At 43.3% G+C, this 23,111-nt stretch overlaps 23 non-coding genes across 23 annotated transcripts; 18 read left to right on the top strand and 5 right to left on the bottom strand.

The window, feature by feature from the left end:
• The first annotated feature begins 673 nt into the window (after nt 1-673).
• On the top strand, nt 674-755 carry TRNAS-GCU (transfer RNA serine (anticodon GCU)). Its single transcript has one exon. It is a non-coding gene; the product is annotated as a tRNA-Ser (tRNA).
• Nucleotides 756-1,301: 546 nt separating this feature from the next.
• TRNAT-CGU (transfer RNA threonine (anticodon CGU)) lies at nt 1,302-1,373 on the top strand. Its single transcript has one exon. It is a non-coding gene; the product is annotated as a tRNA-Thr (tRNA).
• Nucleotides 1,374-2,861: 1,488 nt separating this feature from the next.
• Nucleotides 2,862-2,956, bottom strand: TRNAI-UAU (transfer RNA isoleucine (anticodon UAU)). Its single transcript has 2 exons — nt 2,919-2,956; nt 2,862-2,897 (listed from the first exon to the last, which is right to left on the bottom strand). It is a non-coding gene; the product is annotated as a tRNA-Ile (tRNA).
• A 1,022-nt stretch (nt 2,957-3,978) lies between these two features.
• TRNAT-UGU (transfer RNA threonine (anticodon UGU)) lies at nt 3,979-4,050 on the top strand. The gene has a single exon. It is a non-coding gene; the product is annotated as a tRNA-Thr (tRNA).
• A 687-nt stretch (nt 4,051-4,737) lies between these two features.
• TRNAS-GCU (transfer RNA serine (anticodon GCU)) lies at nt 4,738-4,819 on the top strand. Its single transcript has one exon. It is a non-coding gene; the product is annotated as a tRNA-Ser (tRNA).
• Nucleotides 4,820-5,365: 546 nt separating this feature from the next.
• On the top strand, nt 5,366-5,437 carry TRNAT-CGU (transfer RNA threonine (anticodon CGU)). The gene has a single exon. It is a non-coding gene; the product is annotated as a tRNA-Thr (tRNA).
• A 1,488-nt stretch (nt 5,438-6,925) lies between these two features.
• TRNAI-UAU (transfer RNA isoleucine (anticodon UAU)) lies at nt 6,926-7,020 on the bottom strand. The gene is made up of 2 exons: nt 6,983-7,020; nt 6,926-6,961 (listed from the first exon to the last, which is right to left on the bottom strand). It is a non-coding gene; the product is annotated as a tRNA-Ile (tRNA).
• Nucleotides 7,021-8,042: 1,022 nt separating this feature from the next.
• On the top strand, nt 8,043-8,114 carry TRNAT-UGU (transfer RNA threonine (anticodon UGU)). Its single transcript has one exon. It is a non-coding gene; the product is annotated as a tRNA-Thr (tRNA).
• A 687-nt stretch (nt 8,115-8,801) lies between these two features.
• TRNAS-GCU (transfer RNA serine (anticodon GCU)) lies at nt 8,802-8,882 on the top strand. Its single transcript has one exon. It is a non-coding gene; the product is annotated as a tRNA-Ser (tRNA).
• Nucleotides 8,883-9,428: 546 nt separating this feature from the next.
• Nucleotides 9,429-9,500, top strand: TRNAT-CGU (transfer RNA threonine (anticodon CGU)). Its single transcript has one exon. It is a non-coding gene; the product is annotated as a tRNA-Thr (tRNA).
• A 1,488-nt stretch (nt 9,501-10,988) lies between these two features.
• Nucleotides 10,989-11,083, bottom strand: TRNAI-UAU (transfer RNA isoleucine (anticodon UAU)). Its single transcript has 2 exons — nt 11,046-11,083; nt 10,989-11,024 (listed from the first exon to the last, which is right to left on the bottom strand). It is a non-coding gene; the product is annotated as a tRNA-Ile (tRNA).
• A 1,022-nt stretch (nt 11,084-12,105) lies between these two features.
• TRNAT-UGU (transfer RNA threonine (anticodon UGU)) lies at nt 12,106-12,177 on the top strand. The gene has a single exon. It is a non-coding gene; the product is annotated as a tRNA-Thr (tRNA).
• Nucleotides 12,178-12,864: 687 nt separating this feature from the next.
• Nucleotides 12,865-12,945, top strand: TRNAS-GCU (transfer RNA serine (anticodon GCU)). Its single transcript has one exon. It is a non-coding gene; the product is annotated as a tRNA-Ser (tRNA).
• Nucleotides 12,946-13,491: 546 nt separating this feature from the next.
• Nucleotides 13,492-13,563, top strand: TRNAT-CGU (transfer RNA threonine (anticodon CGU)). The gene has a single exon. It is a non-coding gene; the product is annotated as a tRNA-Thr (tRNA).
• Nucleotides 13,564-15,051: 1,488 nt separating this feature from the next.
• On the bottom strand, nt 15,052-15,146 carry TRNAI-UAU (transfer RNA isoleucine (anticodon UAU)). Its single transcript has 2 exons — nt 15,109-15,146; nt 15,052-15,087 (listed from the first exon to the last, which is right to left on the bottom strand). It is a non-coding gene; the product is annotated as a tRNA-Ile (tRNA).
• A 1,022-nt stretch (nt 15,147-16,168) lies between these two features.
• On the top strand, nt 16,169-16,240 carry TRNAT-UGU (transfer RNA threonine (anticodon UGU)). Its single transcript has one exon. It is a non-coding gene; the product is annotated as a tRNA-Thr (tRNA).
• Nucleotides 16,241-17,942: 1,702 nt separating this feature from the next.
• Nucleotides 17,943-18,014, top strand: TRNAT-UGU (transfer RNA threonine (anticodon UGU)). The gene has a single exon. It is a non-coding gene; the product is annotated as a tRNA-Thr (tRNA).
• A 687-nt stretch (nt 18,015-18,701) lies between these two features.
• On the top strand, nt 18,702-18,783 carry TRNAS-GCU (transfer RNA serine (anticodon GCU)). Its single transcript has one exon. It is a non-coding gene; the product is annotated as a tRNA-Ser (tRNA).
• Nucleotides 18,784-19,329: 546 nt separating this feature from the next.
• On the top strand, nt 19,330-19,401 carry TRNAT-CGU (transfer RNA threonine (anticodon CGU)). Its single transcript has one exon. It is a non-coding gene; the product is annotated as a tRNA-Thr (tRNA).
• A 1,499-nt stretch (nt 19,402-20,900) lies between these two features.
• On the bottom strand, nt 20,901-20,995 carry TRNAI-UAU (transfer RNA isoleucine (anticodon UAU)). Its single transcript has 2 exons — nt 20,958-20,995; nt 20,901-20,936 (listed from the first exon to the last, which is right to left on the bottom strand). It is a non-coding gene; the product is annotated as a tRNA-Ile (tRNA).
• A 480-nt stretch (nt 20,996-21,475) lies between these two features.
• On the top strand, nt 21,476-21,552 carry TRNAS-GCU (transfer RNA serine (anticodon GCU)). Its single transcript has one exon. It is a non-coding gene; the product is annotated as a tRNA-Ser (tRNA).
• Nucleotides 21,553-22,017: 465 nt separating this feature from the next.
• TRNAT-UGU (transfer RNA threonine (anticodon UGU)) lies at nt 22,018-22,089 on the top strand. The gene has a single exon. It is a non-coding gene; the product is annotated as a tRNA-Thr (tRNA).
• A 687-nt stretch (nt 22,090-22,776) lies between these two features.
• Nucleotides 22,777-22,858, top strand: TRNAS-GCU (transfer RNA serine (anticodon GCU)). Its single transcript has one exon. It is a non-coding gene; the product is annotated as a tRNA-Ser (tRNA).
• The last annotated feature ends 253 nt before the right edge of the window (nt 22,859-23,111 follow it).

The following is a 23,111-nucleotide window of genomic DNA, read 5'->3' as shown; positions in this document are numbered from 1 at the left end:
TCTTGAACATTGTTGAATAGGAACTGATATTGCACATTGTACCTGTGCAACCTTTTACCAATGGATTCGGGCCTATAACAAAGCCACAAGCGCAAGGTGTCTGAATAGTCTGTGGGGAAGGTCGGCTTTCTGGACCTAATTTCTTCAAGAAAAAGACCTTGATAATTTTGTGATGACAGATGCAGATGATCACGGTGAAGCCCTTACTCTATTGAACAGTACAGCGGTTCTGGGTTGCACGCCTTTCTCTATTTTCAGGGACGTTGATGTGGCAAAATTTAATTGGAAAAGGGTTATTGCCATCACTCACTATTTAAATTCAATGACATCACAGGAAGCAGCAGCATCTGAACTTTGATCTTGGCTGGAAACGTTGAATGATGCCAAACACTGGGAAACTGGAGCTTGCGTTATGCTGGTTTTACTACTAATGGTGTGCCATACGGAAGCTCAAGCACCTTCCTCTGGATTAGTGTTGTGAACCCTCCAGGAGCTCTTGTTATATTTTTCTGAACTTCAACTTGATGTGTTTATCTATCAATGGCCGGGTAAGGAAGAACGAGTCAACGATCTTGTTTCTATTATGACAAACATGATCTATTTTTCACTGACTTTGCACCACCATTGTTTTATCTCTTCTTTAAGCATGGGATTCGAGCACCGTTCCCAAACAGACGAGGTGGCCGAGTGGTTAAGGCGATGGACTGCTAATCCATTGTGCTCTGCACGCGTGGGTTCGAATCCCACCTTCGTCGTATTTTTTCTTTATAGTCTGCATTTAAACATAGACCAAAGTCTTTCAACCTCCCTGTGAAAGACAGGAATGAGTACAGATATGGAAATAGAGATGTAAAAATAAGTTCATTGGTGCAGGCGGAGAATGAAATTAGTCAAAGACTTTCCTCGTAGGTTTCCATTCTTTACTATTATAGGAGCCAAAATCAGCGCAGTTAGTAAACTCCCAAGCTTACATCCCAAATTCTTTTTTCTTTTAGTTGTCTGCCTTTTACATGTTCCTTTTGCCATCATTCTGACCTGCTATCTAAACTCATGAACCTGTTCAGCATCCTACTCAATACATACATACCCGTAAAAGTACATACTCAAACGCATACCGACAATGTATCACCAACATAAGCACACACGCTTTCGCAAATCAGATGTATGATGACGTACTGAACACATGCAGAGATATACAGCCATTTTTACACAACCAGAAATTCATATACCTGGAGATCTACCTAGGTAAAAACCATGGTTTCTTTGCACTTTCTGTTGTTGGCTGTGAGCAAGCAGCAGGTGGCCTTGTAGCTCAGTGGCAGAGCACTGGTCTCGTAAACCAGGGGTCATGAGTTCAAACCTCATCAGGGCCTTGGGCGGATTATTTTCAAAAAGCACGGGGAAGAGAAGCCAGAGTTGCACCATCTACAGAGAACCTTTTATGACGGGATGCATCCTCATAATTGAAGTCTTCCACAGAAGGAGTGAAATAGAGTTCGAGAGGAAGGCCTAATGTTTTCAGGCAAAGACTGACAAAAACCTTGCAATGTCGCATGTAGCTGCTTTGGTGAAAAGACTGTTCAAGTTCACAATGCAACGGAGGGGTGTTCCCCATCTCCATACAATCATCTCTTTGATAATGTAAACGTGCCAGGCGTGTTGAAAGACAAAGACAGACACAACCGCACATACCAGTTGAAGAAAGACAGCCAGCAAACACATTTGTATAGAGGTAAGCAAGCCTCAATTAGAGATGTGAGTCCCTCCGTTTCTGCGGGAGTCCACAAGTTTAATAAAAAATGAACACATATCTTTCATGTTCTAATGATTACCAATCTTTCTGATTAGCTCTGCATAGCTCCAATGGCTATGTGTGTGTGTGTGTGTGTATGTGCCCGTGTGTGTAGGGGAAGGGGTCGGTAGATGTGTTCACGCAGAGCAAGTTGCATACATCGCCAACAGCCATTCTCTCCTGCTCCTGTGCATCCAGTTCGGAAGCGAACCCACCCAATTGTTCTATATGTCTGCTACCCTGACCGCATTCACACATCATTGGCTATTAGTATGCAGCTTGTGGGCGCTGTCAATGGGATATAAGCACCATTCCCCATGTCTGCAATAGCTAGACCAGATTCTGAGGTATGATGAGCAGGGGTCCAGGCACTTCGCCTGACGAACGCCGGGCTTAGCCCTGCCGGGCCTAGCCCTGAGGGGCCTAACTGGGCATGGCCCTGTGTAAGGTAGGGTGAGCAGGGGACCACTTGCAACTAACCTTCGGCACCAATCAGGCATGGAGAGGTCTGTGCAAATGCCCAGCCCTTTAGCAATCTCGATCTGCAAAACCTTCAACTCCTAATTCTCATGGCTCCCAGAAGCCCTAGCCCATATGCAAATGAGGCGAGTTCCTATCAGCATCCTTGTTCTGCTTGATTTTATCAAAGTGACTGCCTGATTAGTGAAAGGGTATTTATTCTCAGAGGTTTGCTTCAAAGGCGATAATGCAGTAAATAGACAACATTATTCTTTGTAAGTTGATATTGTCTCCTGGATCCTACTCCAGTAACCCTTTTTCTACCTTTACAAATGTCTTCCGTAAGTGGTGCTCAGCAGAAAATGGAGTATAATAACAGTTGACATTTTTTATTTTCTGTTCTATTTTCAAAAACCCTCCGTAGCTGTATTTAAAGCGCAAACACCCCATAAATAACTTGCAATGAGTATTCCATGTCTAAAAGGCAGAGGAGCTGTCATACAACATTAACTGACAATCAAGGAAACCTTGAGGTGAACCAAAAAATGTCCAGAACATTTATTGGTTCAATAATTCAGTTTTGAGGTGAATTAGTAAAAAGTTCCAAAGTTGCTCCAGGTGAGGCTTGAACTCACAACCTCGGCATTGCTCACTGCATGTACTGCTGTATAAGTACCGCGCGCTAACCGATTGCGCCACTGGAGCTGCTGTGTTTTGGTTTTCGACATGAAACTACACCCACAAACACACACACAAGTGTACAAAAGCACCCACAAGCTCTGGCATTGTCTTTTTAGCTGACACCAAATTATGGGTGCCTTGTAGTGCCCATATTGTGCCACTGGAGCTTACCTTTTAGCCTGATATACACTTTGCCACTGATGTTCAGCCAATGGTGCAGTCAAATGTCCCTTCTACATTTTTGTCATGCTGCAGGCAGTGCCACTGGAGCCAGCATGATGCTCTTCCTCATATTCAACACGTGTCAATTGAAACACCTCCCAATGTCATCTTGGCGATGCCTATAAACACCCCAGGACTTTGATGAATTTTTCTCAACAGCAAGTGAGGCAGTTTTCCTGCAAACGGCTGGATGTACCTCAACAAGGAACGCATTGTGGTTCTATTTTGAAGATGTTTGTGTTATTACCTGTAAAGACTTGAATGCCTAACATAATCCCTGTAGACGAGGTGGCCGAGTGGTTAAGGCGATGGACTGCTAATCTGCTGTACACGCGTGGTTTCGAATCCCACCTTTGTCGATTTTAACTTTTGAAATCTTTTTTAAACATCTGCATTGCTCTAAGCACCATTGCCATTGGCTTTCAAAGAACATACAGACAAAAGTGAAAATATGCATGTTAGTTGATTAAGAAGGACACAAACAAGGTTGTCGTGTTACTGGCAGGAATGCAATCTGCTGTGCTTGACTACCCTTTGAGCCAGAATCCGGATAGAAATTTAAAAAAGCAAAGGTAATATCCATATTGTCTCTCTGCTGCCATGTACATGTTTTTTTCAACTTTCACGCATCACATCTCCTCATTAGTCACCCTAAAATTGCACGGAATACGCACAAATTAGCTGCTCCTCAAAAAATCGGCCAGAAAAAAACAGGTCAAATCACAATCATATACATACATTCACACACACCCTTCAAATATGTCTACCCAGTAAACATCATGTTGTGTGCTCGTTGTGTTGCTGTTATGCGTCGTAACCTGAGGGGCTCTGTAGCTCAGTGGCAGAGCACTGGTCTTGTAAACCAGGGGTCGTGAGTTCGATCCTCATCAGGGCCTCCAAATGGTAATTTTCTTGAACATTGTTGAATAGGAACTGATATTGCACATTGTACCTGTGCAACCTTTTACCAATGGATTCGGGCCTATAACAAAGCCACAAGCGCAAGGTGTCTGAATAGTCTGTGGGGAAGGTCGGCTTTCTGGACCTAATTTCTTCAAGAAAAAGACCTTGATAATTTTGTGATGACAGATGCAGATGATCACGGTGAAGCCCTTACTCTATTGAACAGTACAGCGGTTCTGGGTTGCACGCCTTTCTCTATTTTCAGGGACGTTGATGTGGCAAAATTTAATTGGAAAAGGGTTATTGCCATCACTCACTATTTAAATTCAATGACATCACAGGAAGCAGCAGCATCTGAACTTTGATCTTGGCTGGAAACGTTGAATGATGCCAAACACTGGGAAACTGGAGCTTGCGTTATGCTGGTTTTACTACTAATGGTGTGCCATACGGAAGCTCAAGCACCTTCCTCTGGATTAGTGTTGTGAACCCTCCAGGAGCTCTAGTTATATTTTTCTGAACTTCAACTTGATGTGTTTATCTATCAATGGCCGGGTAAGGAAGAACGAGTCAACGATCTTGTTTCTATTATGACAAACATGATCTATTTTTCACTGACTTTGCACCACCATTGTTTTATCTCTTCTTTAAGCATGGGATTCGAGCACCGTTTCCAAACAGACGAGGTGGCCGAGTGGTTAAGGCGATGGACTGCTAATCCATTGTGCTCTGCACGCGTGGGTTCGAATCCCACCTTCGTCGTATTTTTTCTTTATAGTCTGCATTTAAACATAGACCAAAGTCTTTCAACCTCCCTGTGAAAGACAGGAATGAGTACAGATATGGAAATAGAGATGTAAAAATAAGTTCATTGGTGCAGGCGGAGAATGAAATTAGTCAAAGACTTTCCTCGTAGGTTTCCATTCTTTACTATTATAGGAGCCAAAATCAGCGCAGTTAGTAAACTCCCAAGCTTACATCCCAAATTCTTTTTTCTTTTAGTTGTCTGCCTTTTACATGTTCCTTTTGCCATCATTCTGACCTGCTATCTAAACTCATGAACCTGTTCAGCATCCTACTCAATACATACATACCCGTAAAAGTACATACTCAAACGCATACCGACAATGTATCACCAACATAAGCACACACGCTTTCGCAAATCAGATGTATGATGACGTACTGAACACATGCAGAGATATACAGCCATTTTTACACAACCAGAAATTCATATACCTGGAGATCTACCTAGGTAAAAACCATGGTTTCTTTGCACTTTCTGTTGTTGGCTGTGAGCAAGCAGCAGGTGTCCTTGTAGCTCAGTGGCAGAGCACTGGTCTCGTAAACCAGGGGTCATGAGTTCAAACCTCATCAGGGCCTTGGGCGGATTATTTTCAAAAAGCACGGGGAAGAGAAGCCAGAGTTGCACCATCTACAGAGAACCTTTTATGACGGGATGCATCCTCATAATTGAAGTCTTCCACAGAAGGAGTGAAATAGAGTTCGAGAGGAAGGCCTAATGTTTTCAGGCAAAGACTGACAAAAACCTTGCAATGTCGCATGTAGCTGCTTTGGTGAAAAGACTGTTCAAGTTCACAATGCAACGGAGGGGTGTTCCCCATCTCCATACAATCATCTCTTTGATAATGTAAACGTGCCAGGCGTGTTGAAAGACAAAGACAGACACAACCGCACATACCAGTTGAAGAAAGACAGCCAGCAAACACATTTGTATAGAGGTAAGCAAGCCTCAATTAGAGATGTGAGTCCCTCCGTTTCTGCGGGAGTCCACAAGTTTAATAAAAAATGAACACATATCTTTCATGTTCTAATGATTACCAATCTTTCTGATTAGCTCTGCATAGCTCCAATGGCTATGTGTGTGTGTGTGTGTGTATGTGCCCGTGTGTGTAGGGGAAGGGGTCGGTAGATGTGTTCACGCAGAGCAAGTTGCATACATCGCCAACAGCCATTCTCTCCTGCTCCTGTGCATCCAGTTCGGAAGCAAACCCACCCAATTGTTCTATATGTCTGCTACCCTGACCGCATTCACACATCATTGGCTATTAGTATGCAGCTTGTGGGCGCTGTCAATGGGATATAAGCACCATTCCCCATGTCTGCAATAGCTAGACCAGATTCTGAGGTATGATGAGCAGGGGTCCAGGCACTTCGCCTGACGAACGCCGGGCTTAGCCCTGCCGGGCCTAGCCCTGAGGGGCCTAACTGGGCATGGCCCTGTGTAAGGTAGGGTGAGCAGGGGACCACTTGCAACTAACCTTCGGCACCAATCAGGCATGGAGAGGTCTGTGCAAATGCCCAGCCCTTTAGCAATCTCGATCTGCAAAACCTTCAACTCCTAATTCTCATGGCTCCCAGAAGCCCTAGCCCATATGCAAATGAGGCGAGTTCCTATCAGCATCCTTGTTCTGCTTGATTTTATCAAAGTGACTGCCTGATTAGTGAAAGGGTATTTATTCTCAGAGGTTTGCTTCAAAGGCGATAATGCAGTAAATAGACAACATTATTCTTTGTAAGTTCATATTGTCTCCTGGATCCTACTCCAGTAACCCTTTTTCTACCTTTACAAATGTCTTCCGTAAGTGGTGCTCAGCAGAAAATGGAGTATAATAACAGTTGACATTTTTTATTTTCTGTTCTATTTTCTAAAACCCTCCGTAGCTGTATTTAAAGCGCAAACACCCCATAAATAACTTGCAATGAGTATTCCATGTCTAAAAGGCAGAGGAGCTGTCATACAACATTAACTGACAATCAAGGAAACCTTGAGGTGAACCAAAAAATGTCCAGAACATTTATTGGTTCAATAATTCAGTTTTGAGGTGAATTAGTAAAAAGTTCCAAAGTTGCTCCAGGTGAGGCTTGAACTCACAACCTCGGCATTGCTCACTGCATGTACTGCTGTATAAGTACCGCGCGCTAACCGATTGCGCCACTGGAGCTGCTGTGTTTTGGTTTTCGACATGAAACTACACCCACAAACACACACACAAGTGTACAAAAGCACCCACAAGCTCTGGCATTGTCTTTTTAGCTGACACCAAATTATGGGTGCCTTGTAGTGCCCATATTGTGCCACTGGAGCTTACCTTTTAGCCTGATATACACTTTGCCACTGATGTTCAGCCAATGGTGCAGTCAAATGTCCCTTCTACATTTTTGTCATGCTGCAGGCAGTGCCACTGGAGCCAGCATGATGCTCTTCCTCATATTCAACACGTGTCAATTGAAACACCTCCCAATGTCATCTTGGCGATGCCTATAAACACCCCAGGACTTTGATGAATTTTTCTCAACAGCAAGTGAGGCAGTTTTCCTGCAAACGGCTGGATGTACCTCAACAAGGAACGCATTGTGGTTCTATTTTGAAGATGTTTGTGTTATTACCTGTAAAGACTTGAATGCCTAACATAATCCCTGTAGACGAGGTGGCCGAGTGGTTAAGGCGATGGACTGCTAATCTGCTGTACACGCGTGGTTTCGAATCCCACCTTTGTCGATTTTAACTTTTGAAATCTTTTTTAAACATCTGCATTGCTCTAAGCACCATTGCCATTGGCTTTCAAAGAACATACAGACAAAAGTGAAAATATGCATGTTAGTTGATTAAGAAGGACACAAACAAGGTTGTCGTGTTACTGGCAGGAATGCAATCTGCTGTGCTTGACTACCCTTTGAGCCAGAATCCGGATAGAAATTTAAAAAAGCAAAGGTAATATCCATATTGTCTCTCTGCTGCCATGTACATGTTTTTTTCAACTTTCACGCATCACATCTCCTCATTAGTCACCCTAAAATTGCACGGAATACGCACAAATTAGCTGCTCCTCAAAAAATCGGCCAGAAAAAAACAGGTCAAATCACAATCATATACATACATTCTCACACACCCTTCAAATATGTCTACCCAGTAAACATCATGTTGTGTGCTCGTTGTGTTGCTGTTATGCGTCGTAACCTGAGGGGCTCTGTAGCTCAGTGGCAGAGCACTGGTCTTGTAAACCAGGGGTCGTGAGTTCGATCCTCATCAGGGCCTCCAAATGGTAATTTTCTTGAACATTGTTGAATAGGAACTGATATTGCACATTGTACCTGTGCAACCTTTTACCAATGGATTCGGGCCTATAACAAAGCCACAAGCGCAAGGTGTCTGAATAGTCTGTGGGGAAGGTCGGCTTTCTGGACCTAATTTCTTCAAGAAAAAGACCTTGATAATTTTGTGATGACAGATGCAGATGATCACGGTGAAGCCCTTACTCTATTGAACAGTACAGCGGTTCTGGGTTGCACGCCTTTCTCTATTTTCAGGGACGTTGATGTGGCAAAATTTAATTGGAAAAGGGTTATTGCCATCACTCACTATTTAAATTCAATGACATCACAGGAAGCAGCAGCATCTGAACTTTGATCTTGGCTGGAAACGTTGAATGATGCCAAACACTGGGAAACTGGAGCTTGCGTTATGCTGGTTTTACTACTAATGGTGTGCCATACGGAAGCTCAAGCACCTTCCTCTGGATTAGTGTTGTGAACCCTTCAGGAGCTCTTGTTATATTTTTCTGAACTTCAACTTGATGTGTTTATCTATCAATGGCCGGGTAAGGAAGAACGAGTCAACGATCTTGTTTCTATTATGACAAACATGATCTATTTTTCACTGACTTTGCACCACCATTGTTTTATCTCTTCTTTAAGCATGGGATTCGAGCACCGTTCCCAAACAGACGAGGTGGCGAGTGGTTAAGGCGATGGACTGCTAATCCATTGTGCTCTGCACGCGTGGGTTCGAATCCCACCTTCGTCGTATTTTTTCTTTATAGTCTGCATTTAAACATAGACCAAAGTCTTTCAACCTCCCTGTGAAAGACAGGAATGAGTACAGATATGGAAATAGAGATGTAAAAATAAGTTCATTGGTGCAGGCGGAGAATGAAATTAGTCAAAGACTTTCCTCGTAGGTTTCCATTCTTTACTATTATAGGAGCCAAAATCAGCGCAGTTAGTAAACTCCCAAGCTTACATCCCAAATTCTTTTTTCTTTTAGTTGTCTGCCTTTTACATGTTCCTTTTGCCATCATTCTGACCTGCTATCTAAACTCATGAACCTGTTCAGCATCCTACTCAATACATACATACCCGTAAAAGTACATACTCAAACGCATACCGACAATGTATCACCAACATAAGCACACACGCTTTCGCAAATCAGATGTATGATGACGTACTGAACACATGCAGAGATATACAGCCATTTTTACACAACCAGAAATTCATATACCTGGAGATCTACCTAGGTAAAAACCATGGTTTCTTTGCACTTTCTGTTGTTGGCTGTGAGCAAGCAGCAGGTGGCCTTGTAGCTCAGTGGCAGAACACTGGTCTCGTAAACCAGGGGTCATGAGTTCAAACCTCATCAGGGCCTCGGGCGGATTATTTTCAAAAAGCACGGGGAAGAGAAGCCAGAGTTGCACCATCTACAGAGAACCTTTTATGACGGGATGCATCCTCATAATTGAAGTCTTCCACAGAAGGAGTGAAATAGAGTTCGAGAGGAAGGCCTAATGTTTTCAGGCAAAGACTGACAAAAACCTTGCAATGTCGCATGTAGCTGCTTTGGTGAAAAGACTGTTCAAGTTCACAATGCAACGGAGGGGTGTTCCCCATCTCCATACAATCATCTCTTTGATAATGTAAACGTGCCAGGCGTGTTGAAAGACAAAGACAGACACAACCGCACATACCAGTTGAAGAAAGACAGCCAGCAAACACATTTGTATAGAGGTAAGCAAGCCTCAATTAGAGATGTGAGTCCCTCCGTTTCTGCGGGAGTCCACAAGTTTAATAAAAAATGAACACATATCTTTCATGTTCTAATGATTACCAATCTTTCTGATTAGCTCTGCATAGCTCCAATGGCTATGTGTGTGTGTGTGTGTGTATGTGCCCGTGTGTGTAGGGGAAGGGGTCGGTAGATGTGTTCACGCAGAGCAAGTTGCATACATCGCCAACAGCCATTCTCTCCTGCTCCTGTGCATCCAGTTCGGAAGCGAACCCACCCAATTGTTCTATATGTCTGCTACCCTGACCGCATTCACACATCATTGGCTATTAGTATGCAGCTTGTGGGCGCTGTCAATGGGATATAAGCACCATTCCCCATGTCTGCAATAGCTAGACCAGATTCTGAGGTATGATGAGCAGGGGTCCAGGCACTTCGCCTGACAAACGCCGGGCTTAGCCCTGCCGGGCCTAGCCCTGAGGGGCCTAACTGGGCATGGCCCTGTGTAAGGTAGGGTGAGCAGGGGACCACTTGCAACTAACCTTCGGCACCAATCAGGCATGGAGAGGTCTGTGCAAATGCCCAGCCCTTTAGCAATCTCGATCTGCAAAACCTTCAACTCCTAATTCTCATGGCTCCCAGAAGCCCTAGCCCATATGCAAATGAGGCGAGTTCCTATCAGCATCCTTGTTCTGCTTGATTTTATCAAAGTGACTGCCTGATTAGTGAAAGGGTATTTATTCTCAGAGGTTTGCTTCAAAGGCGATAATGCAGTAAATAGACAACATTATTCTTTGTAAGTTCATATTGTCTCCTGGATCCTACTCCAGTAACCCTTTTTCTACCTTTACAAATGTCTTCCGTAAGTGGTGCTCAGCAGAAAATGGAGTATAATAACAGTTGACATTTTTTATTTTCTGTTCTATTTTCTAAAACCCTCCGTAGCTGTATTTAAAGCGCAAACACCCCATAAATAACTTGCAATGAGTATTCCATGTCTAAAAGGCAGAGGAGCTGTCATACAACATTAACTGACAATCAAGGAAACCTTGAGGTGAACCAAAAAATGTCCAGAACATTTATTGGTTCAATAATTCAGTTTTGAGGTGAATTAGTAAAAAGTTCCAAAGTTGCTCCAGGTGAGGCTTGAACTCACAACCTCGGCATTGCTCACTGCATGTACTGCTGTATAAGTACCGCGCGCTAACCGATTGCGCCACTGGAGCTGCTGTGTTTTGGTTTTCGACATGAAACTACACCCACAAACACACACACAAGTGTACAAAAGCACCCACAAGCTCTGGCATTGTCTTTTTAGCTGACACCAAATTATGGGTGCCTTGTAGTGCCCATATTGTGCCACTGGAGCTTACCTTTTAGCCTGATATACACTTTGCCACTGATGTTCAGCCAATGGTGCAGTCAAATGTCCCTTCTACATTTTTGTCATGCTGCAGGCAGTGCCACTGGAGCCAGCATGATGCTCTTCCTCATATTCAACACGTGTCAATTGAAACACCTCCCAATGTCATCTTGGCGATGCCTATAAACACCCCAGGACTTTGATGAATTTTTCTCAACAGCAAGTGAGGCAGTTTTCCTGCAAACGGCTGGATGTACCTCAACAAGGAACGCATTGTGGTTCTATTTTGAAGATGTTTGTGTTATTACCTGTAAAGACTTGAATGCCTAACATAATCCCTGTAGACGAGGTGGCCGAGTGGTTAAGGCGATGGACTGCTAATCTGCTGTACACGCGTGGTTTCGAATCCCACCTTTGTCGATTTTAACTTTTGAAATCTTTTTTAAACATCTGCATTGCTCTAAGCACCATTGCCATTGGCTTTCAAAGAACATACAGACAAAAGTGAAAATATGCATGTTAGTTGATTAAGAAGGACACAAACAAGGTTGTCGTGTTACTGGCAGGAATGCAATCTGCTGTGCTTGACTACCCTTTGAGCCAGAATCCGGATAGAAATTTAAAAAAGCAAAGGTAATATCCATATTGTCTCTCTGCTGCCATGTACATGTTTTTTTCAACTTTCACGCATCACATCTCCTCATTAGTCACCCTAAAATTGCACGGAATACGCACAAATTAGCTGCTCCTCAAAAAATCGGCCAGAAAAAAACAGGTCAAATCACAATCATATACATACATTCTCACACACCCTTCAAATATGTCTACCCAGTAAACATCATGTTGTGTGCTCGTTGTGTTGCTGTTATGCGTCGTAACCTGAGGGGCTCTGTAGCTCAGTGGCAGAGCACTGGTCTTGTAAACCAGGGGTCGTGAGTTCGATCCTCATCAGGGCCTCCAAATGGTAATTTTCTTGAACATTGTTGAATAGGAACTGATATTGCACATTGTACCTGTGCAACCTTTTACCAATGGATTCGGGCCTATAACAAAGCCACAAGCGCAAGGTGTCTGAATAGTCTGTGGGGAAGGTCGGCTTTCTGGACCTAATTTCTTCAAGAAAAAGACCTTGATAATTTTGTGATGACAGATGCAGATGATCACGGTGAAGCCCTTACTCTATTGAACAGTACAGCGGTTCTGGGTTGCACGCCTTTCTCTATTTTCAGGGACGTTGATGTGGCAAAATTTAATTGGAAAAGGGTTATTGCCATCACTCACTATTTAAATTCAATGACATCACAGGAAGCAGCAGCATCTGAACTTTGATCTTGGCTGGAAACGTTGAATGATGCCAAACACTGGGAAACTGGAGCTTGCGTTATGCTGGTTTTACTACTAATGGTGTGCCATACGGAAGCTCAAGCACCTTCCTCTGGATTAGTGTTGTGAACCCTTCAGGAGCTCTTGTTATATTTTTCTGAACTTCAACTTGATGTGTTTATCTATCAATGGCCGGGTAAGGAAGAACGAGTCAACGATCTTGTTTCTATTATGACAAACATGATCTATTTTTCACTGACTTTGCACCACCATTGTTTTATCTCTTCTTTAAGCATGGGATTCGAGCACCGTTCCCAAACAGACGAGGTGGCGAGTGGTTAAGGCGATGGACTGCTAATCCATTGTGCTCTGCACGCGTGGGTTCGAATCCCACCTTCGTCGTATTTTTTCTTTATAGTCTGCATTTAAACATAGACCAAAGTCTTTCAACCTCCCTGTGAAAGACAGGAATGAGTACAGATATGGAAATAGAGATGTAAAAATAAGTTCATTGGTGCAGGCGGAGAATGAAATTAGTCAAAGACTTTCCTCGTAGGTTTCCATTCTTTACTATTATAGGAGCCAAAATCAGCGCAGTTAGTAAACTCCCAAGCTTACATCCCAAATTCTTTTTTCTTTTAGTTGTCTGCCTTTTACATGTTCCTTTTGCCATCATTCTGACCTGCTATCTAAACTCATGAACCTGTTCAGCATCCTACTCAATACATACATACCCGTAAAAGTACATACTCAAACGCATACCGACAATGTATCACCAACATAAGCACACACGCTTTCGCAAATCAGATGTATGATGACGTACTGAACACATGCAGAGATATACAGCCATTTTTACACAACCAGAAATTCATATACCTGGAGATCTACCTAGGTAAAAACCATGGTTTCTTTGCACTTTCTGTTGTTGGCTGTGAGCAAGCAGCAGGTGGCCTTGTAGCTCAGTGGCAGAACACTGGTCTCGTAAACCAGGGGTCATGAGTTCAAACCTCATCAGGGCCTCGGGCGGATTATTTTCAAAAAGCACGGGGAAGAGAAGCCAGAGTTGCACCATCTACAGAGAACCTTTTATGACGGGATGCATCCTCATAATTGAAGTCTTCCACAGAAGGAGTGAAATAGAGTTCGAGAGGAAGGCCTAATGTTTTCAGGCAAAGACTGACAAAAACCTTGCAATGTCGCATGTAGCTGCTTTGGTGAAAAGACTGTTCAAGTTCACAATGCAACGGAGGGGTGTTCCCCATCTCCATACAATCATCTCTTTGATAATGTAAACGTGCCAGGCGTGTTGAAAGACAAAGACAGACACAACCGCACATACCAGTTGAAGAAAGACAGCCAGCAAACACATTTGTATAGAGGTAAGCAAGCCTCAATTAGAGATGTGAGTCCCTCCGTTTCTGCGGGAGTCCACAAGTTTAATAAAAAATGAACACATATCTTTCATGTTCTAATGATTACCAATCTTTCTGATTAGCTCTGCATAGCTCCAATGGCTATGTGTGTGTGTGTGTGTGTATGTGCCCGTGTGTGTAGGGGAAGGGGTCGGTAGATGTGTTCACGCAGAGCAAGTTGCATACATCGCCAACAGCCATTCTCTCCTGCTCCTGTGCATCCAGTTCGGAAGCGAACCCACCCAATTGTTCTATATGTCTGCTACCCTGACCGCATTCACACATCATTGGCTATTAGTATGCAGCTTGTGGGCGCTGTCAATGGGATATAAGCACCATTCCCCATGTCTGCAATAGCTAGACCAGATTCTGAGGTATGATGAGCAGGGGTCCAGGCACTTCGCCTGACAAACGCCGGGCTTAGCCCTGCCGGGCCTAGCCCTGAGGGGCCTAACTGGGCATGGCCCTGTGTAAGGTAGGGTGAGCAGGGGACCACTTGCAACTAACCTTCGGCACCAATCAGGCATGGAGAGGTCTGTGCAAATGCCCAGCCCTTTAGCAATCTCGATCTGCAAAACCTTCAACTCCTAATTCTCATGGCTCCCAGAAGCCCTAGCCCATATGCAAATGAGGCGAGTTCCTATCAGCATCCTTGTTCTGCTTGATTTTATCAAAGTGACTGCCTGATTAGTGAAAGGGTATTTATTCTCAGAGGTTTGCTTCAAAGGCGATAATGCAGTAAATAGACAACATTATTCTTTGTAAGTTGATATTGTCTCCTGGATCCTACTCCAGTAACCCTTTTTCTACCTTTACAAATGTCTTCCGTAAGTGGTGCTCAGCAGAAAATGGAGTATAATAACAGTTGACATTTTTTATTTTCTGTTCTATTTTCAAAAACCCTCCGTAGCTGTATTTAAAGCGCAAACACCCCATAAATAACTTGCAATGAGTATTCCATGTCTAAAAGGCAGAGGAGCTGTCATACAACATTAACTGACAATCAAGGAAACCTTGAGGTGAACCAAAAAATGTCCAGAACATTTATTGGTTCAATAATTCAGTTTTGAGGTGAATTAGTAAAAAGTTCCAAAGTTGCTCCAGGTGAGGCTTGAACTCACAACCTCGGCATTGCTCACTGCATGTACTGCTGTATAAGTACCGCGCGCTAACCGATTGCGCCACTGGAGCTGCTGTGTTTTGGTTTTCGACATGAAACTACACCCACAAACACACACACAAGTGTACAAAAGCACCCACAAGCTCTGGCATTGTCTTTTTAGCTGACACCAAATTATGGGTGCCTTGTAGTGCCCATATTGTGCCACTGGAGCTTACCTTTTAGCCTGATATACACTTTGCCACTGATGTTCAGCCAATGGTGCAGTCAAATGTCCCTTCTACATTTTTGTCATGCTGCAGGCAGTGCCACTGGAGCCAGCATGATGCTCTTCCTCATATTCAACACGTGTCAATTGAAACACCTCCCAATGTCATCTTGGCGATGCCTATAAACACCCCAGGACTTTGATGAATTTTTCTCAACAGCAAGTGAGGCAGTTTTCCTGCAAACGGCTGGATGTACCTCAACAAGGAACGCATTGTGGTTCTATTTTGAAGATGTTTGTGTTGTTACCTGTAAAGACTTGAATGCCTAACATAATCCCTGTAGACGAGGTGGCCGAGTGGTTAAGGCGATGGACTGCTAATCTGCTGTACACGCGTGGTTTCGAATCCCACCTTTGTCGATTTTAACTTTTGAAATCTTTTTTAAACATCTGCATTGCTCTAAGCACCATTGCCATTGGCTTTCAAAGAACATACAGACAAAAGTGAAAATATGCATGTTAGTTGATTAAGAAGGACACAAACAAGGTTGTCGTGTTACTGGCAGGAATGCAATCTGCTGTGCTTGACTACCCTTTGAGCCAGAATCCGGATAGAAATTTAAAAAAGCAAAGGTAATATCCATATTGTCTCTCTGCTGCCATGTACATGTTTTTTTCAACTTTCACGCATCACATCTCCTCATTAGTCACCCTAAAATTGCACGGAATACGCACAAATTAGCTGCTCCTCAAAAAATCGGCCAGAAAAAAACAGGTCAAATCACAATCATATACATACATTCTCACACACCCTTCAAATATGTCTACCCAGTAAACATCATGTTGTGTGCTCGTTGTGTTGCTGTTATGCGTCGTAACCTGAGGGGCTCTGTAGCTCAGTGGCAGAGCACTGGTCTTGTAAACCAGGGGTCGTGAGTTCGATCCTCATCAGGGCCTCCAAATGGTAATTTTCTTGAACATTGTTGAATAGGAACTGATATTGTACCTGTGCAACCTTTTACCAATGGATTCGGGCCTATAACAAAGCCACAAGCGCAAGGTGTCTGAATAGTCTGTGGGGAAGGTCGGCTTTCTGGACCTAATTTCTTCAAGAAAAAGACCTTGATAATCTTGTGATGACAGATGCAGATGATCACGGTGAAGCCCTTACTCTATTGAACAGTACAGCGGTTCTGGGTTGCACGCCTTTCTCTATTTTCAGGGACGTTGATGTGGCAAAATTTAATTGGAAAAGGGTTATTGCCATCACTCACTATTTAAATTCAATGACATCACAGGAAGCAGCAGCATCTGAACTTTGATTTTTTATTTTCTGTTCTATTTTCAAAAACCCTCCGTAGCTGTATTTAAAGCGCAAACACCCCATAAATAACTTGCAATGAGTATTCCATGTCTAAAAGGCAGAGGAGCTGTCATACAACATTAACTGACAATCAAGGAAACCTTGAGGTGAACCAAAAAATGTCCAGAACATTTATTGGTTAAATAATTCAGTTTTGAGGTGAATTAGTAAAAAGTTCCAAAGTTGCTCCAGGTGAGGCTTGAACTCACAACCTCGGCATTGCTCACTGCATGTACTGCTGTATAAGTACCGCACGCTATTGCGCCACTGGAGCTGCTGTGTTTTGGTTTTCGACATGAAACTACACCCACAAACACACACACAAGTGTACAAAAGCACCCACAAGCTCTGGCATTGTCTTTTTAGCTGACACCAAATTATGGGTGCCTTGTAGTGCCCATATTGTGCCACTGGAGCTTACCTTTTAGCCTGATATACACTTTGCCACTGATGTTCAGCCAATGGTGCAGTCAAATGTCCCTTCTACATTTTTGTCATGCTGCAGGCAGTGCCACTGGAGCCAGCATGATGCTCTTCCTCATATTCAACACGTGTCAATTGAAACACCTCCCAATGTCATCTTGGCGATGCCTATAAACACCCCAGGACTTTGATGAATTTTTCTCAACAGCAAGTGAGGCAGTTTTCCTGCAAACGGCTGGATGTACCTCAACAAGGAACGCATTGTGGTTCTATTTTGAAGATGTTTGTGTTATTACCTGTAAAGACTTGAATGCCTAACATAGTCCCTGTAGACGAGGTGGCCGAGTGGTTAAGGCGATGGACTGCTAATCTGCTGTACACGCGTGGTTTCGAATCCCACCTTTGTCGATTTTAACTTTTGAAATCTTTTTTAAACATCTGCATTGCTCTAAGCACCATTGCCATTGGCTTTCAAAGAACATACAGACAAAAGTGAAAATATGCATGTTAGTTGATTAAGAAGGACACAAACAAGGTTGTCGTGTTACTGGCAGGAATGCAATCTGCTGTGCTTGACTACCCTTTGAGCCAGAATCCGGATAGAAATTTAAAAAAGCAAAGGTAATATCCATATTGTCTCTCTGCTGCCATGTACATGTTTTTTTCAACTTTCACGCATCACATCTCCTCATTAGTCACCCTAAAATTGCACGGAATACGCACAAATTAGCTGCTCCTCAAAAAATCGGCCAGAAAAAAACAGGTCAAATCACAATCATATACATACATTCTCACACACCCTTCAAATATGTCTACCCAGTAAACATCATGTTGTGTGCTCGTTGTGTTGCTGTTATGTGTCGTAACCTGAGGGGCTCTGTAGCTCAGTGGCAGAGCACTGGTCTTGTAAACCAGGGGTCGTGAGTTCGATCCTCATCAGGGCCTCCAAATGGTAATTTTCTTGAACATTGTTGAATAGGAACTGATATTGCACATTGTACCTGTGCAACCTTTTACCAATGGATTCGGGCCTATAACAAAGCCACAAGCGCAAGGTGTCTGAATAGTCTGTGGGGAAGGTCGGCTTTCTGGACCTAATTTCTTCAAGAAAAAGACCTTGATAATCTTGTGATGACAGATGCAGATGATCACGGTGAAGCCCTTACTCTATTGAACAGTACAGCGGTTCTGGGTTGCACGCCTTTCTCTATTTTCAGGGACGTTGATGTGGCAAAATTTTATTGGAAAAGGGTTATTGCCATCACTCACTATTTAAATTCAATGACATCACAGGAAGCAGCAGCATCTGAACTTTGATCTTGGCTGGAAACGTTGAATGATGCCAAACACTGGGAAACTGGAGCTTGCGTTATGCTGGTTTTACTACTAATGGTGTGCCATACGGAAGCTCAAGCACCTTCCACTGGATTAGTGTTGTGAACCCTCCAGGAGCTCTTGTTATATTTTTCTGAACTTCAACTTGATGTGTTTATCTATCAATGGCCGGGTAAGGAAGAACGAGTCAACGATCTTGTTTCTATTATGACAAACGTGATCTATTTTTCACTGACTTTGCACCACCATTGTTTTATCTCTTCTTTAAGCATGGGACTCGAGCACTGTTCCCAAACAGACGAGGTGGCCGAGTGGTTAAGGCGATGGACTGCTAATCCATTGTGCTCTGCACGCGTGGGTTCGAATCCCACCTTCGTCGTATTTTTTCTTTATAGTCTGCATTTAAACATAGACCAAAGTCTTTCAACCTCCCTGTGAAAGACAGGAATGAGTACAGATATGGAAATAGAGATGTAAAAATAAGTTCATTGGTGCAGGCGGAGAATGAAATTAGTCAAAGACTTTCCTCGTAGGTTTCCATTCTTTACTATTATAGGAGCCAAAATCAGCGCAGTTAGTAAACTCCCAAGCTTACATCCCAAATTCTTTTTTCTTTTAGTTGTCTGCCTTTTACATGTTCCTTTTGCCATCATTCTGACCTGCTATCTAAACTCATGAACCTGTTCAGCATCCTACTCAATACATACATACCCGTAAAAGTACATACTCAAACGCATACCGACAATGTATCACCAACATAAGCACACACGCTTTCGCAAATCCGATGTATGATGACGTACTGAACACATGCAGAGATATACAGCCATTTTTACACAACCAGAAATTCATATACCTGGAGATCTACCTAGGTAAAACCCATGGTTTCTTTGCACTTTCTGTTGTTGGCTGTGAGCAAGCAGCAGGTGGCCTTGTAGCTCAGTGGCAGAGCACTGGTCTCGTAAACCAGGGGTCATGAGTTCAAACCTCATCAGGGCCTCGGGCGGATTATTTTCAAAAAGCACGGGGAAGAGAAGCCAGAGTTGCACCATCTACAGAGAACCTTTTATGACGGGATGCATCCTCATAATTGAAGTCTTCCACAGAAGGAGTGAAATAGAGTTCGAGAGGAAGGCCTAATGTTTTCAGGCAAAGACTGACAAAAACCTTGCAATGTCGCATGTAGCTGCTTTGGTGAAAAGACTGTTCAAGTTCACAATGCAACGGAGGGGTGTTCCCCATCTCCATACAATCATCTCTTTGATAATGTAAACGTGCCAGGCGTGTTGAAAGACAAAGACAGACACAACCGCACATACCAGTTGAAGAAAGACAGCCAGCAAACACATTTGTATAGAGGTAAGCAAGCCTCAATTAGAGATGTGAGTCCCTCCGTTTCTGCGGGAGTCCACAAGTTTATTAAAAAATGAACACATATCTTTCATGTTCTAATGATTACCAATCTTTCTGATTAGCTCTGCATAGCTCCAATGGCTATGTGTGTGTGTGTGTGTGTATGTGCCCGTGTGTGTAGGGGAAGGGGTCGGTAGATGTGTTCACGCAGAGCAAGTTGCATACATCGCCAACAGCCATTCTCTCCTGCTCCTGTGCATCCAGTTCGGAAGCGAACCCACCCAATTGTTCTATATGTCTGCTACCCTGACCGCATTCACACATCATTGGCTATTAGTATGCAGCTTGTGGGCGCTGTCAATGGGATATAAGCACCATTCCCCATGTCTGCAATAGCTAGACCAGATTCTGAGGTATGATGAGCAGGGGTCCAGGCACTTCGCCTGACGAACGCCTGACAAACGCTGGGCTTAGCCCTGCCGGGCCTAGCCCTGAGGGGCCTAACTGGGCATGGCCCTGTGTAAGGTAGGGTGAGCAGGGGACCACTTGCAACTAACCTTCGGCACCAATCAGGCATGGAGAGGTCTGTGCAAATGCCCAGCCCTTTAGCAATCTCGATCTGCAAAACCTTCAACTCCTAATTCTCATGGCTCCCAGAAGCCCTAGCCCATATGCAAATGAGGCGAGTTCCTATCAGCATCCTTGTTCTGCTTGATTTTATCAAAGTGACTGCCTGATTAGTGAAAGGGTATTTATTCTCAGAGGTTTGCTTCAAAGGCGATAATGCAGTAAATAGACAACATTATTCTTTGTAAGTTGATATTGTCTCCTGGATCCTACTCCAGTAACCCTTTTTCTACCTTTACAAATGTCTTCCGTAAGTGGTGCTCAGCAGAAAATGGAGTATAATAACAGTTGACATTTTTTATTTTCTGTTCTATTTTCAAAAACCCTCCGTAGCTGTATTTAAAGCGCAAACACCCCATAAATAACTTGCAATGAGTATTCCATGTCTAAAAGGCAGAGGAGCTGTCATACAACATTAACTGACAATCAAGGAAACCTTGAGGTGAACCAAAAAATGTCCAGAACATTTATTGGTTCAATAATTCAGTTTTGAGGTGAATTAGTAAAAAGTTCCAAAGTTGCTCCAGGTGAGGCTTGAACTCACAACCTCGGCATTGCTCACTGCATGTACTGCTGTATAAGTACCGCGCGCTAACCGATTGCGCCACTGGAGCTGCTGTGTTTTGGTTTTCGACATGAAACTACACCCACAAACACACACACAAGTGTACAAAAGCACCCACAAGCTCTGGCATTGTCTTTTTAGCTGACACCAAATTATGGGTGCCTTGTAGTGCCCATATTGTGCCACTGGAGCTTACCTTTTAGCCTGATATACACTTTGCCACTGATGTTCAGCCAATGGTGCAGTCAAATGTCCCTTCTACATTTTTGTCATGCTGCAGGCAGTGCCACTGGAGCCAGCATGATGCTCTTCCTCATATTCAACACGTGTCAATTGAAACACCTCCCAATGTCATCTTGGCGATGCCTATAAACACCCCAGGACTTTGATGAATTTTTCTCAACAGCAAGTGAGGCAGTTTTCCTGCAAACGGCTGGATGTACCTCAACAAGGAACGCATTGTGGTTCTATTTTGAAGATGTTTGTGTTATTACCTGTAAAGACTTGAATGCCTAACATAATCCCTGTAGACGAGGTGGCCGAGTGGTTAAGGCGATGGACTGCTAATCTGCTGTACACGCGTGGTTTCGAATCCCACCTTCGTCGATTTTAACTTTTGAAATCTTTTTTAAACATCTGCATTGCTCTAAGCACCATTGCCATTGGCTTTCAAAGAACATACAGACAAAAGTGAAAATATGCATGTTAGTTGATTAAGAAGGACACAAACAAGGTTGTCGTGTTACTGGCAGGAATGCAATCTGCTGTGCTTGACTACCCTTTGAGCCAGAATCCGGATAGAAATTTAAAAAAGCAAAGGTAATATCCATATTGTCTCTCTGCTGCCATGTACATGTTTTTTTCAACTTTCACGCATCACATCTCCTCATTAGTCACCCTAAAATTGCACGGAATACGCACAAATTAGCTGCTCCTCAAAAAATCGGCCAGAAAAAAACAGGTCAAATCACAATCATATACATACATTCTCACACACCCTTCAAATATGTCTACCCAGTAAACATCATGTTGTGTGCTCGTTGTGTTGCTGTTATGCGTCGTAACCTGAGGGGCTCTGTAGCTCAGTGGCAGAGCACTGGTCTTGTAAACCAGGGGTCGTGAGTTCGATCCTCATCAGGGCCTCCAAATGGTAATTTTCTTGAACATTGTTGAATAGGAACTGATATTGCACATTGTACCTGTGCAACCTTTTACCAATGGATTCGGGCCTATAACAAAGCCACAAGCGCAAGGTGTCTGAATAGTCTGTGGGGAAGGTCGGCTTTCTGGACCTAATTTCTTCAAGAAAAAGACCTTGATAATCTTGTGATGACAGATGCAGATGATCACGGTGAAGCCCTTACTCTATTGAACAGTACAGCGGTTCTGGGTTGCACGCCTTTCTCTATTTTCAGGGACGTTGATGTGGCAAAATTTAATTGGAAAAGGGTTATTGCCATCACTCACTATTTAAATTCAATGACATCACAGGAAGCAGCAGCATCTGAACTTTGATCTTGGCTGGAAACGTTGAATGATGCCAAACACTGGGAAACTGGAGCTTGCGTTATGCTGGTTTTACTACTAATGGTGTGCCATACGGAAGCTCAAGCACCTTCCTCTGGATTAGTGTTGTGAACCCTCCAGGAGCTCTTGTTATATTTTTCTGAACTTCAACTTGATGTGTTTATCTATCAATGGCCGGGTAAGGAAGAACGAGTCAACGATCTTGTTTCTATTATGACAAACATGATCTATTTTTCACTGACTTTGCACCACCATTGTTTTATCTCTTCTTTAAGCATGGGACTCGAGCACCGTTCCCAAACAGACGAGGTGGCCGAGTGGTTAAGGCGATGGACTGCTAATCCATTGTGCTCTGCACGCGTGGGTTCGAATCCCACCTTCTTCGTATTTTTTCTTTATAGTCTGCATTTAAACATAGACCAAAGTCTTTCAACCTCCCTGTGAAAGACAGGAATGAGTACAGATATGGAAATAGAGATGTAAAAATAAGTTCATTGGTGCAGGCGGAGAATGAAATTAGTCAAAGACTTTCCTCGTAGGTTTCCATTCTTTACTATTATAGGAGCCAAAATCAGCGCAGTTAGTAAACTCCCAAGCTTACATCCCAAATTCTTTTTTCTTTTAGTTGTCTGCCTTTT

Source organism: Ambystoma mexicanum, chromosome 13, assembly GCF_040938575.1.
Source record: "Ambystoma mexicanum isolate Mex_15411 chromosome 13, UKY_AmexF1_1, whole genome shotgun sequence".
In the NCBI taxonomy this organism is placed as follows: Eukaryota; Metazoa; Chordata; class Amphibia; order Caudata; family Ambystomatidae; genus Ambystoma; species Ambystoma mexicanum.
The sequence above is the reverse complement of the archived record's forward strand: the minus strand, read 5'-3'. Positions and strand labels throughout refer to the sequence as shown.